This window comes from Brienomyrus brachyistius, chromosome 6 (genome assembly GCF_023856365.1).
Source record: "Brienomyrus brachyistius isolate T26 chromosome 6, BBRACH_0.4, whole genome shotgun sequence".
In the NCBI taxonomy this organism is placed as follows: domain Eukaryota; kingdom Metazoa; phylum Chordata; class Actinopteri; order Osteoglossiformes; family Mormyridae; genus Brienomyrus; species Brienomyrus brachyistius.
In genome coordinates, this window is record NC_064538.1 from 15,774,973 (window position 1) to 15,782,306 (window position 7,334).

Here is a 7,334-nt window from a genome sequence, read left to right on the forward strand (position 1 = left end):
ATTATTTATAGAAGATGATTTACTTGAAACGGTGTCTCCATGTCCCAGATGACTATTAGGGTTTTTTTTGGGCCACCTTCTGTGACTCCACCCTCTCCTTCAGCTCCACTCGTCTCCCTATGCGGCCTGAGATTGAATTATTGATCCGCAGGAGGGAGCAGCCACATAAACAGACACCACAGCACACATACAAGCCCCCCCCCCCCCCCCACCTGCCAAAAACAGCCCAGCAGCCAGGAGTGCATTCTCTGAGCAGCCCTTCCCCCTGTTCCGCAGCTCGGTAGTGTTCTGCTGCCAAGCTGACGAAGGTCAGGGAGATTGGCATGGATGCAGATCAGGCTACGTCGGTTCATTCTCAGGCTCTGTCATTCACACAGCTGACCCACATGCTCAGAGTCTTCCCTTCTGCCCTCTTTCCCATCACAGAGGCAGCTGTGTTCCCCAAATGTTAGAGAGAGAGAGAGAGAGAGAGAGAGAGAGAGAACACAGCATGGATTACAATGGTGCATTTATCTCAGGCACCTGCTTTTGGAGCTGTGCTACAACTGCCCTGTCCTTACCGTCGAAATAAGGAAGGAGAGATTTATCTCCGCCTGTAATACAAGCGAACACACTGCCAGTGCAGTCATAAGAGCAGTTGGCCTCTAACAGGCATGTGGGAAATTGATCATTCATTTGCTACTGTTGCAGACTGAATTAAAAGCACACAACATATCTGACTTTTAGGCATAATACAGAGAAAATGTATGTCTGTCTCAGACTGCATAAACGCTTGATGTTACTGACCTGGCAGCAACATATTACATGCCAGTTTAATCCCGTCGAAACACATTTTAACAATCAAGAACAATCAAGGGTAATTTGCATATCTGTGTGTGCAAAGACTTCGAAAGTCCACTGTAAATGTTTTGTTGCAGGTACTAGATATGTTTGTTAATATTTGTTAAAAGTGTCATATGAGGTGCAATTTTACAATATGTTCTTGTTCATTTTCATTTTGAACTGTAAGAATTGCATGCAGGTACTCGTAATATTATGGTTAATAATTTTAAACTTTTACAGAGATTTGTCATGTAATGACCTTCAGCACAGTGATGGGTTGGCACCCTATTCTGGGTTGTTCCCTGGCTTGTGCCCTGTGATGGGTTGGCGCCCCACCCTGGGTTGTTCCCTGGCTTGTGCCCTGTGATGGGTTGGCACCCCATCCTGGGTTGTTCCTTGGCTTTGCTCCCTGTGTTGCTCTTTTCCCTTTGTTGTTACCTTTTTAGATATTTTTATAGTTAGTTCTTGTTTTTCCCCCATTTGTTTTTGACCCCTTATGGTCCTTTACTTTGTGTCTTCCCCAGTGTTCACTACCCCTTTCTCTAGTGAGCCACCAGTGGATTGTCACTTTCTTTTCCTGTCTGCACCATACCACACCATCATGACAAGCAACCATTTTGTTTAAAGACATGGACGTTGGAATGGAACCTGATCGCTAAACGAGAATTGTGGTTGTGTGTATGTATAGTGGCCAACATAATAAGCATGCTTTTCTGGGTCTGATACAGGTCCTAATAGGAACTGGAGCACATCATCTCACAGGTTGCACTTGTTGTGAGTGGATATACAGCCTGAACATCGCCCTCCCTGTCAGCAGTGACGTATGACAGGGGTGGTGGGGGGGAGGGGTGATGCGGCTCACTGATTAAAGTGTCAAAGTGAGAAATGAGCTAAACAGAAAGGTCAGGCTATGAGGCGGCTTGGGGATAGGACTGGGTTGAGATGGGGGGGGGGGGCTGCCGTCAGCTTTCCTATTAAGGCTAAGCTCTGTCTGTTCAGCTTGTACGTATTGATCACAGTCCCTCTTCCTCTGTCGACCAGCAAATCAGCCACAGGGTTGACATCTGAGCATCTGAACCAACCCGTGGAAGGGTTAGGTAAACTGCAAATATAACATGAATCAAAGAAGATTGAATGACTTGCTACTAAAGTCCAGTGAGAATGAATAAAAAATCAGGACATTCTCAGTAACAGCAAGCATTGAGACACAAATACTGGGCCTCCAGTGTGTCTCTTGTGCTTCATCTCCATGACGACATTTGCAGGCGCTTGTGAGGGACACAGGTGTGTTTCTACGACAACTGCCCAGAATTAATTGGATTATGTCACAGAGAGTGGATAACTCATTTTGAGGCAGGGGCAGACTCAGTGGGTTGGGATACTTTAAGCATCCTGTAAATGTTTGCTGTATCTACAAAGATAATCAATGAATACCCGAATGAATACTTATTTTGTTATGGGGGTTTCGAACCTGGCCTCCAGTGCATAACTGGAAACACTGTAAAAGTTCGCTAAGAGGTCATCGGGTTACCTAAGCTATCACATGCACACGATTCAGATTTTAAACATCTAAAGATTCCAGAGAAGCATCTGCTGGTGCTGGCAGGAAGAGAGCCGTCGAGTCCAGGAGTCACAGGGCTATGGGGTGGCTTTGCTTGGCAGCTACACTGTTGCTTCCTTCTCCGATTTGAGCCTGCAATTTAGTTTTAGTTTATTAGTTTATTTAACAGGGGCCATGTACAGAACAAATCATATACCAGAGTTAGCTATACAGCTAATTTACATCTGTGGTCCCTGGGCAGGAGGCTAAAAAAACATCATACTAAATCAACACAGCATGTAACAGATACATATAATAACCACAACATCATCTCACTTAACAGTATAAACAACATAGGGCTACGTTCACACGAAGACACTACTATTATCCATCCATCCATTTTCCAAACCGCTTATCCTACTGGGTTGCGGGGGGTGTCTAGAGCCTATCGCGGAAGCAATGGGCACGAGACAGGGAACAACCCAGGATGGGGGGCCAGCCCATCGCAGGGCACACTCACACACCATTCACACACACATGCACTCCTATGGGCAATTTAGCAAGTCCAATTAGCCTCAGCACGTCTTTGGACTGTGGGGGGAAACCGGAGTACGCGGAGAAAACTCCATGACGACATGGGGAGACCATGCAAACTCTGCACACATGTGACCCAGGCGGAGACTCGAACCTGAGACCCAGAGGTGTGAGGCAACAGTGCTAACCACTGCACCACCATGCCGCCCCTACACTATTATCAATACAATACAATACATCAAAATACAGTATATAACAAGGACACAACTATCAATACATATATGACAACATATAAAACAACACATATCACAAAAAAAGATTAATGGTTTAATGATTACATCTTCGATTAGCCTTCAGCCATGTCTTCAAAGATATTTTAAACTAGCTGAAACTTGCACAGTCTCTAAGACCAGCTGGAACTGAATTCCATTTGATCCACCTCGTTGGGGAAGCCGCTCTTCCATGGTTCAACATTGCGGAGTAAGATGAATTGAGTCCGTAGGTCGAAGGTAAAAACATGTTGTTCACTTTGTCTTTGTTGTTGTAAGACAGAATTAGTAATGCAAAAATATAACTTCCTTGCTGTTTAGTCTTGATTTTGGAACGAAAATGGAACGAGTATATTATTAATTAACTTTGTAATGGCGTTGTTGACAGCTGTTGTACATGCCTTGCCACCGGTGCATTCCGCCATGTTAGTACCTGGGGGCCTTGCACAGCAGTCTAGTTCTCCCCGGGTCCATGTCATGGGGACTGAGCTTTGAGAGACAAGATGAGACCCGGCCAACTTCCTGCTAGACGACTAGAATCACAAGCTGCATCCTGATATATTATTTCAGACAAGACCTTTATGCCAGTGTAGCCAACCTTGGAAGAGTCCTATTCTCTGTGCAGCTCTTCTATCAAGATTGGGTCCAGATAACAGCAATGCTCAGTGGGAGGAGATCCATCTGTAAGGCCAGGGGCGTGACTTTCCTCAGAACTGTGTTATTTTTCTGTCTGATCGCAGGATCCTCATTGCTGAGGACCCAAGTGACTGGACCAGGCTAAGGGGAAGCTCACGTAACACCTGGCTGCGGCAGTTGGATGGCCAGTTCTGGAGTGTGGGACTGGACCGTGTGTCTGCCTGGGGGATCGCTGGCCGGGATCCCGAGGAGTTTTGCTATGTGCATGCTCCCCAACCTGACCTGACCTGCTCTTTGTGGCTACATGGGACAGCAAGTGTTACTTCTAAGGTTAACTAATTTTTATGCATAGTGTATTCAAAATTGCTGAATCACATAAGGAATTATTTATATTTCATCATTGTAGAACATGGGAAGAAACTATTATAATCCATAATCTACTGTAATCTCATTTAAAGGTGCCAGGAGTCAACCAGCATATGATGAAGAGGAACTTTTATATTTTCTAGCAGGGGCCTGTTTTTAGATTGAACTGAGCCCTCCGTGAATTTTTCACAAATGGCTTTTGACCAAACCTGAGAGATGTGAATCAAAGTGTCACAGTAAGCTTGTGTCATGCCCCGATCGTGCTGATCCTATTGCATGCCACGTCCCCTCATCTACCCCGTGTGGAATCCTCGTGTTATCAGTTGTTTCTAGCTGTGTCATTAGTCCAGTGTATTTAAGTGCATTCTTGTTAGTCTTTCCCCAGTCTGGTCATCAGTGTTTCTGAGAGTGTCGATCCCGAATACACCCTGTGTTCGCCTGACTTCTCCGAGTCCTGTGTCTGCTTCCCCACGTTAAGCCATGGCAGCTTGTTTAAATCATCTGGTGGGAAGAGAAGGTAACACAAGGGCTCTCTCTGTACTTCTGGCTTTTGTTTTGGCCGTTTCTGTTCCTGCTCACACATGTGCTGTGGTGGCAAACAGGCCCCACATGTACACAGCCCTGTTTGAATCAGGCTGCACCATGCCGGCTGCTCATCTTCATCGCACTTGTGAATTATGGTTATTATTTTTATATACACAAAAAGAGATATCAGTCACAGGCCTGGGTGACCGTGGCATATGAGGCATAGAGATTCTTCCTGCCTGCCTTTAATTATCATAAAAGATCAAATAACTGATGAGTGAATGAAAATTATTTTACCCTGCCCCCCACTTCCAGGTCATCAGCTTGTGAGTGAAAAGTACCGCATTTGAGTGGAATTATTCAGTATTGATGCAGGTGCTAGGTGAACGTCCATCTATCTCGTGGTCAAGGGCCTATCGGACTGCTTGGAAGCCTATGGTAAAGACCAGGTGAGTGCAGTACACAGGGGAAGGCTGACATCACACCCTGCAAAGGTGACACTTGCGCATCTGTGCTCAAATGTCACCTTATAGACTACTTCATGGTCACAGCTTTTTCAGGTCAGGTTTTATTGCACCTGACCTGATATCTCATTTTCATGCCTGGGAAGGAACGTAAATAATTTTTTGGGCTATTTTGTTGGTCCTTTAACGGTACACGTTGCCACACTGTGGTTTTGTCTGAGGCGACATTCTCCTTACTTATTCTGATGTGTGAGAGAAGGGCTGTGGCAGATATTCCTTGGACATGAGACCAGAACCAGTACTCCGAGTGAGACAGCAGCCCAACTTAGTCCATTATACTCTGACTTGGAAGGGAAACTCTAGCTGTCTGATTTATTGCACTCAGTAATAAATGGACGCTGCCAGTGGGACTGCTGATCCATGACAAACAGTTCTCTCCATCATACAGGATGGCACGCAGTCCACAGAGTTTTACTGACATATCCTACGAGGTACAGCAATGATGTGCACTGCAGAGCAGATGGCTGTGTAATTTGCGCAACTGCACTTGGAATAAAGACAACATTTGGCAGTCAACAGCTGCAGAACAGAGCATGAGAAAGGGGTAGGAGAGGAAACATCAGCCCTTCGAGAAACATTGGTCTTCACACAGACCACCTCTCTGTCTCCCACAATGGACAGCTGGCACTCATAATTACAACTTGACACTAGAGGGCGTATAATTTTGTCTGATTAGAACAAAAGCTGACACAACTGAAATCCTGTTTACCCAAAGGTGAAAGTGAAAATGTTTAACAGGGCAGAGCAGATATATTAACAGGGACTAGATAATAATTAATAGGTCACTAAGAACAAGCTGTTAGGTTCACCATATGAGCCATGAGGGTGTTTTCTATATATAGAACCATAAAGTTTCCATCCATCCATTTTTGGTGCCTGCTTGTCCTATTCAGGACTGCAGGGAGTCTGGAGCCTATCCTGGAGGCTACAGGTACAAGGCAGGGAAAAACCCAGGATGGGCACCAACCCATCACAGGGCACACTCACACACCATTCATATACAGGGGTAACTTAGAACTCCAATTAATCTCTGCATGTTTTTGGACTGTGGGGGGAAACCCCAGACTGATATGGGGTGAACATGCAAACTCCACACACGGAGCCATGTTGGAGATTCAAACCCTGGTCCCAGAGGTGTACAGCAAGAGGGCTAACTACCACACAACCGTGCCTCCCTCAATTATATTTTTTCCCCCTACATTTGATTTCCTGTATGTTCTCATTTTTCAATATTCCGCATTTTGAATATTCTGAAGATTCTGAAGAGGCTCTCACGGAATTTTGGCCTGTGCAGGATTTCTACTGTCAAGTGGTTCTTATGAGCATGAAACACTCATTTCAGGTCACCTCTCAGTGAGGTTTAGGTATGAACTGTTGAATAAAGCTAGTTTGATTTTCTACAGTTTTAATACAGACTTGATATTGTGCTTTGGATCATTGTCGACCTGCATGATGTAGCTGGTCTTCAGCTCCAGTTCACCAATGTATGGTCTTGCACCAAGTTACAGTTCTTTACTGAAAGCAAGTCATCCACATCCTAGTGCAGAAAAGCATCCACAGCTCTTGACACTACAATCACCTTACCTTGCCATTGGCATGAGCTTCTTACTGTGGAATACACTACACTGTTTGGTTTAAATGTTCCACTTTTAACATCCATCCATTGACTATAGTTTCAGAACTTCCAAGGTTCATATAAAGATTATGACGCAAACATTTTTACTGAGCAGTGCTAGCCCACATCATTTGTCTACTTGCTATGATTATTAACCCAGAAAAAAGTGTGAAAACTGTAAATGCTAGTGCGAATATTTAAAATCTGAACCAACGCAATATTTAAAAATTCAGAATTATATATAAAGTACAAATGCGGGTAATGATTTTTTAGTGTTTGTCTCCACCTGGCGGTTAAAAATTGCGATAGACAGTTACTCAAATGCATAATAAACACCTTTTACATTTTTTATTTATTTGCATTTAATATTTTTAATCTACAAAAAAAATATGGCAATAATTTTTTTTTTTTGCTTGATTATATCGGATACACACACACGTCGGGTAAACATATCTTTATGTGGGGAAAAAACGGGTATTCATCACGTTGTGGGTAAGGTATAC